The sequence below is a fragment of the Lactuca sativa genome, chromosome 8 (assembly GCF_002870075.4).
Source record: "Lactuca sativa cultivar Salinas chromosome 8, Lsat_Salinas_v11, whole genome shotgun sequence".
NCBI lineage: Eukaryota > Viridiplantae > Streptophyta > Magnoliopsida > Asterales > Asteraceae > Lactuca > Lactuca sativa.
The window spans coordinates 197797915-197805152 of record NC_056630.2 but is presented as its reverse complement, the minus strand read 5'-3'; the positions used below and the strand labels follow the sequence as shown (position 1 = coordinate 197805152).

General features: G+C 37.1%; 1 pseudogene; it reads left to right on the top strand.

The window, feature by feature from the left end:
- The first annotated feature begins 4240 nt into the window (after positions 1-4240).
- Positions 4241-6105, top strand: LOC111896180 (disease resistance protein RPS2-like; annotated as a pseudogene).
- Positions 6106-7238: the final 1133 nt, after the last annotated feature.

Here is a 7238-nt window from a genome sequence, read left to right as displayed (position 1 = left end):
ATAATCTTATTATTCGGGAAGTCAAAACATGTAAGTTAAAACACAAGAATAATACTAATACTATATGGCCTCAAACCTTTGAGTATAAATAAAACATTTTATTTAGTCACCATATTGATTACTCATTATTTGTTGTCTCAGGTAATCAACTTCTTACTTGAATTATAACAACAATTGTTCCATGCTCTTAGCATGCACACTATGTTTACCTATGGTCCTTACTTTGTGAAATAGTATAATTGAATAACATTTTCAATCACACTCATTTCATAATTCCCAATCCTTACCACAAGTGTGAGAATACTAAATTCTTGCCACTTATAGGATATGTTAGATTCTAACATCTTATGCAACGGTCCTTTCGTAATATCACAATGCCAAAATCACCAAGACTTTGCCAATAAAATTACAAAGTGCTCTATTGGAGATTGTTACAAGACAATTCCATAGTCATGAAGTCTCACATTCAAAGTACATTCCTTTGAACATACTTCTTGCATAAAAGTTTCTAATCTAGACATGGATTCTCGATATCCAACTCCCAATATGAAACATTTCCATATTTTCCATATGACAACTCATTCTAAATAGAATCTTATCTATTTATAATAATGTCAATATGGTCCATCCATGACTATACTTTCAACTGTCCTCAAGCGACCAATCATTGGCGAACCTTAGATTATCCTTGACAGTTGTTTAATTATTTTAGTCAAATCCGGTTCTATTCCTTTTTCCCTCTAAATTCCCTAGGCATTTGGAAATTTTTAAAACGGTCGAATATTACAGCATATGCAATCGATCCTATACCCGAAGCGTATGGGATACGATTCAAAATGAAAAACGTGATACTTTACCAGTTTCTTGCTATAATATTACTATTTTTCATGTTCTCACAATTCGAACTATGAAAAGGGATGTCGTAATCATAATCGAATTTTGAGAACACAATTCATATATTTGACTAGATTTTACTAAAATCTCTCGATCCAAGCTCTTATATTTCGAAATGAAGTGTAATATCCTCTCCCTTAATTATAGCAAAACAACCTTTCAACCCTTGCAACTTGGCAAAGTAAAACTCTTGTTTTCTATAATTAATATTGCCAATTTGCAATACTTTAAAAAATAATAATCATGCTCCCACTAACATGATGATTATATCCATTCCAGCATAACATTTATGCTCCCTCTAGCTTTGAGCCTTTGACACTTATTTAAGAAACCAACTGGACTTCTAGAAGACAATACTTATTGACTTCCAAAGTTTATATTTCCAATACGATGTGCTTCGATAAGCATTTTATCTAAGCTTCTCAAACTCACACACCTTTCCTTAGACAACTCACATGTGTGTCTAAACTAATTTAGAACTTATATTAATAAGTCCCAAATGTTCAGACCAATTGCCAAATCTCATAATTCGAACTATGAAGAGGGATGTCGTAATCATAATCGAATTTGAGAATGCAATTTACATACTCGCTATCTCCTTAAAATATCTCTTGGTTAAAGCGTTTCCTCACAATCATTTTCATGAAGGAGAGAAACCTTATGACACTTAGATTTTATGGTGCATGTGTTCCTATCCATGTGAATTTGTCATAACCATAATCATAAGATAATGCTTGTGACAAATTCAAACTCTTATGGACAAAACTTGTTCGTTCTTAATTTCTTGCCATCAAGGGTCCCACCATTGCTTACAAGTCCTTTAGAAGCTCACCTATGCCAATCAATGTACTTTCATTGAACAAGGTGTCTGCCCTTATGCAACCTATTGAGAACTCGTAGAACTCATATGCATAATCAACTCAACAGGATCGACACAGAAACAAGAATACGTCAACACGATAGGTTACAAACCTTAAGTAGCGTGCTAGTGTTTAATAATAGGTTTACTCTTGATTAGTTCTTGAAACCTTTTCAAGATCATTTAGAATCCCACTGACCTCTTGACATATAAGATTCTCTTGTCAAGAAAACATTTCTTGACAAACAAATATTCAAGAGTGGGTGCGGATTCTTATCAAGACAAACACTACACACAATTGGTATTAGTTGGTCTTTGTCTTATCCAAGACATCACAATTTACCAATTCAAACGTGCAAGAATAAGAAAACAATTTTCTACTTCACATTTGATGAGTGTGTTAGAACTTCTTAAGATTTGTCACTCAATTCACAATCTTGGAGTACAATTCTAAGACTTGATTTTAGAACGAAGTATGATTCATTGTTTTGATTTAACCATTTCAACAATTTCCGATTCCTCTTCTTAGACATACTAGTGTACTAAGATGTCCTTAGAGGATTAATTTGATATGGCTCTTAATCATTAAGACGGTCATAAAACATGATACAAAAGTACTCTCCCTTCTTCTTAGATTGGAGAAACTTTTATTTTTTTGTCTAATTGATTCTTCTTATTCGTTCTACCATTCATTGAAACTTTTCAATGATTCAAAATTACACTTAATCTTGTAAGTATAACCATATTTACCAGACTTTTAGTAAATTATGACGAATAGTCTTATTATTATCTGCGGTGGACTTGACTAGTGCACAACATTGTATACCAGTTCTCCTAGTCCTTCACTTGACTCTTTGTCAAGGAATTAGACTTAATTTCCTAAGTACTAAGATTTCCATACATCACATGATTCAAAATATATGATTCCAAGATTCTGTCCAACGGAAACTTGGGGGATGGGAATCTTTCCTTACTTAGATAAATTTGACACTTCCATAACATAACTAAGAATCACATCCATTTATACACAAACATCAATTTTTCACAACGATTTCATTGCAAGGATATATATATATATATATATATATATATATATATATATATATATATATATATATATATATATATATATATATATATATATATATATATATATAAGACAAATCAAAAAATTTATTTTATTCATAAAAGCAGCAGAAAACATGTCCTTACAATGCAAAATCAACTGAAAAACTATGTAATCAAATATTCCTAACAAATATAACATAACTTTCTAAGCTCAAAATCCGATCTTCGAATCCATGCGATCGTGACCCATTTCTTCGTGATCAGACTCATCTTGCTCTTCCATCAAGCTTCCTCTCTTTGCTCTGATCCTGCAAAACATTCAAGTGTAATCTTATCACATTATGTATTAAGAATCAATGAATAGGAACATAATGGAGTTAGATAGTGGATTTTACCTGAAGAAAAGTCATATGTCTTGACTCTCCCATCTCTTAGATCTTTCAAGTAGACAGGACAGCTTCGTCTCCAATGTCCCTTCTCTTGGCAATAAAAACAAATTGACTCTTTTGGAACAGCACACGGAACCACTTCAGACTTTGCCTTTCTCTTATGATCAAACTTTTCGACCATGTCATGCCTTTCGTTGCCATTGCCTATGTCCATAGAGGTTTGGAAAGCAGATCCACTAATCAACTTTTCTTCTCCTGTGCGTCAAATCATTTCTTTTTCAAATGTCTAACCCGAACAACAATATTTCTGGCTCAAGCTCTTCCGGCTCATTCTCACTTATGAACTTGTGTGGGAGTGTGATCTTCGACGAAAACACTTTTAACGATTGGATCCTCAACATAAGGATGGTCATCCGCTACGAGGACAAGGAGTATGTCCTCAACAAGGAGCTGAAAGAGGTGGATGTAAACACTGCTACTCCTAAGGATGTCACTGCCTTTGAGGCCCATGAACGTGATGCCACGAAAGTCCATTGCATCATGCTAACGACCATGATTGCTAAACTCCAAAAGTCATATGAGGACTTTTATCCCTACGAAATGCATCAGGATTTACTTGAAACATACCACCAAAGTGCCAAGCAGGAGAGGTACGCGATCATCACTTCGATGATCACGACCAAGATGAGAGACGGAGAGTCTGTCACTGCTCATCTACAGAAGATGCAAAGATATGTCGACCGCCTGCAAAAGTTAAATGTTAAATTCGATGAAGATCTAGCGATTGATATCATTCATCACTCCTTGCCTCCTTGCTACAACCAGTTCCGCATGACCTACCACATGAATAAAGAGGAGGTTACGTTGAGCAAGCTTCAAGGGCTGTTGAGGACTGCTGAGAGCAACCTCAAGGAAAAATCCATTGCACAAACTCCTACTCCTACTGCTGCCCCAGTCTTGGCTATTGGGCAAGGAAAGGGTAAGGAGAGGAAGTCTCCCTCAAAGAGCCACCATAAGGGAAATTCCCAAGATGGCACCTCTTCTAGTGGAACCAAAGCTAGTCCTGGTGCACCCTCTTCAAACCCAAAAGATAAATAGCATTATCACTGCCACAACAAAGGGCATTGGAAATGAAGCTGCCCGAAATGTCTGCAAGACATTAAGGATGGAAAGATCAAGTCGTCCTACACAGGTATTTATAGTATTCAATCTAATGATTCATCACATTCTATTTCTTGGGTTCTCGATACATGATGTTGTTCGTAGTGTGACTTTGTTCATAATTTCCTTTCAAGGCAAAGAAAATGATAAGTTTTTTGTGGAAGCTGGAAAAGATTTGATAGAATGGCAACCAAGAAACAGAACCTCAGACAGCTACACCAAGATCTCACTCATGAATAATAGAATTCGTAAGCTTCCAGATCATCAGCTTCATTTCCCACTCCTTGATACTTTCCTTATACGAAGCAATGATCTTTCCGTTATTCCTGATGATTTCTTTGGAGTCATGAAAGAAGTTAAAGTTTTAGATATGTCTTTAAATTACATCATATCCCTACCAAAATCACTGAAGTTGCTCACAAAACTCATCACACTCGATCTAAGTGGCAATGAATCTCTCGATGAAATTTCAATACCTGGGGAGCTAAAAGACCTTGAAATTCTGAAGGTTAGAGGGACCGAAATTAAAGTGATTCCTAAAGAGATCGGTCAGTTGATCAACTTAAGGCTATTGGATGCGGGCGAATGTTACTATTTATCTCATGTAACACCAGGTGTCATATGAAAGCTCATTTGGTTGGAAGAGTTGTATATTGGAACAGATGAAGAAAACGCATTGTCTCACCTTTGTCTTATGAAAATATATACGTTGAAATCGTTCAAAGCTCTGCATTTATCAATGAATCCAGATGACTGTCATCTTTTTCCTGAAGGTACTTACTTCGAAAGGTTGCAAGAATTCTTTTTTCAATTTATTGATATTAATACAGAGAGATTCCTTTTTAAAACTGATTTTGACCGATCAAAGTCATATTTAAAACTTCGACTACGCTTTGCAAGGTCTAACTTCTCATTTAAGATGCCAATCAAGAATCTGTTTCAGGTAAGTGATGGTATAGAACTAGACTACATAGACGATTTGGATAACCTCATACCAGACCTTTACGGAGAGAGTATTGATAAGCTAAAGTCTATTAAATTGTATAGTTCTGAAATGTGTCATGCTTGGTGAAGATAACGGATGATGAGGATGAGGATGCAATGCAAACTTTTGTTGCATCCAATGACCTGATGCTTGGTCAAAGGAAAACAACAAAGGAAAAGTTTTTCTCCCAAGTGGAAGAGATCCGCCTGCATTACCTTAAGAACCTGAGGCTTCTTTTTGATTGTTCATTTCAATATATAAGCTTGCATAATCTACAAGACATTACAATTTCATGTTGTTCTTCCTTGTTGACGGTGTTCCCCTTAAGTGTAGCACAAGGGCTTTCCAATCTGAGACATATACAAATTTGGGATTGTAGCAGTTTGGTGGCAGTGATTTCTGGAGGAGATGAGCGAACAACTGATAGTGACATTGAGCAAACAAAGGATATTGAAAACGAAGTGGGCATACATGATGCAAATATTGAGTTCCGTAAGCTTACCCATATTGAACTTACAAATTTGCCCCAACTAAAGAGCTTCCACTCTAGGGATTCTACAATCAAATATCCTTCCTTGAAGTTTATCCAGGTGAAAAATTATCCGAGCATGAGGTCTAGATGGGGTTACGGGGTCGATGATATGCTGAACGTCGACGATATGCCCAATGTCGACGATATGCCAAAACACAATTTTACTCCTAAAGAGGGTAAAATGTTACCTAAAAAGGGTAAATTGTTACTTAAATGAGAGTGAATTGTTACTTTAATGATCTTATCACATTGCACCATGAGGAATGAGGTATGAAAAGACAAGTATGCCAATATATATATATATATATATATATATATATATATATATATATATATATATATATATATATATATGGGAGCGTTCAATCGAGAACATTTTCTTATCACGAGAATATTTGAGAACAAATTTGGATCACACAATTTTTTAACTAAAATTATAAAATAATATTCATATAAATCAAAAAATAGTTACACACAATTGAAAAATCCACTAACTAACACCATTCACCACCCATCATTAACCACAACCACCAACTATCACCCACCACCCATCACTACCCACCACCCACCATCACCAACCACCACCCGCCACCACCATCATTACCCAACCACCACTACCTGCGACCTCCACCACCTGCCACCACCACCCACAACCCCTACCTACCACCCATTACCACCACCCACCACCAACAGCTCATCACTACCCACCACTACCCATCACCACCACCACCCGTCACCACCACCCATCACTAACCACCACCACCAACCACGCATCACAACTCACCCACCCACCACCACCACCCACCCACCCGCCACCACCACCCATCACTAACACTGCCACCAACCACTACCCACCACCACCCGCCACCACCACCACCCATCACCACCCCCCACCACCACCAGCACCAACCACCACCCACCACCATCATCACCACCCACCACCCAACCAACACCACCACTCACCTCCACCACCCATCACCACTGCCTGCCACCACCACCTATAACCACTACCTACCACCCATAACCCCCACCACCCATCACTACCAACCACCACCCACTACCACCACCTGCCACCACCACCCATCACTAGCCGCCATCACCAACCACCAACCACCACCCATCACTACCCACCACCAGCCACCACCCATCACCACCCCCACCCCAATCTACAAAGATTTGTTATTGTGTTTTTGATTCATTAGGTTTTCTCTTGTATATAATCACATGTGATTATATATATTTAGTCATATGTGATTATATGTATCGAATCATATATGATTTATATGTTATTAAATACATATAATCACATGTGATTAAATACACGTGAAAAATTAGTGAATCGAGAATGCA